We start from the raw sequence: 582 nt of genomic DNA, 5'->3' as shown, positions 1-582 counted from the left end.
AGATAAATACTGTATCTACTAAATGGAACAGGTTTTCATATATTTTAAAAATTTAGAGAACAAAAAAGAGAGTTCTTAAAAATTAAAAATGTGACAGCACATGTGAAACCCTTGGAGAACTGGAAATGAGACGTCTTCAAAGCAAAGGACAAAGGCACGCAGTAGTAGCCGACAGTGACAGGCTCACACCTGAGGTGGACTGTTTGGACGACAGCTCAGTTCAGTCACTCAGTCATGTCTGACTCTTCACGACCCTGTGAACTGCAGCACACCAGGCTTCCCTGTCCCTGTCTGGACAATAGTTCAGAAAGAGCAGAGAAGATGGAGGGGAGAAATAATTTAAGAAAATGTCCCCAAATGTAGGGCATGAGTTTACAGTTTGCATGCCTCTCACAGTGGCTGAGAATAGGCATTCTGTCACAGCCCTGGCGACAGGAAATTAGTCTGTGAGTGTCCACATAACGAAAAGCAGAGTACGTGTAAAGAGTCAGAAATAGGAATGGCTTCAGATTTCTCAGCATCCACACTGCAACTTAGAACCGAGAGAATGCCTTCAAAATTCTGAAGGATAATTATTTCCGA

This window comes from Muntiacus reevesi, chromosome 2, assembly GCF_963930625.1.
Source record: "Muntiacus reevesi chromosome 2, mMunRee1.1, whole genome shotgun sequence".
NCBI lineage: Eukaryota > Metazoa > Chordata > Mammalia > Artiodactyla > Cervidae > Muntiacus > Muntiacus reevesi.
This window is presented reverse-complemented; position numbering follows the sequence as displayed.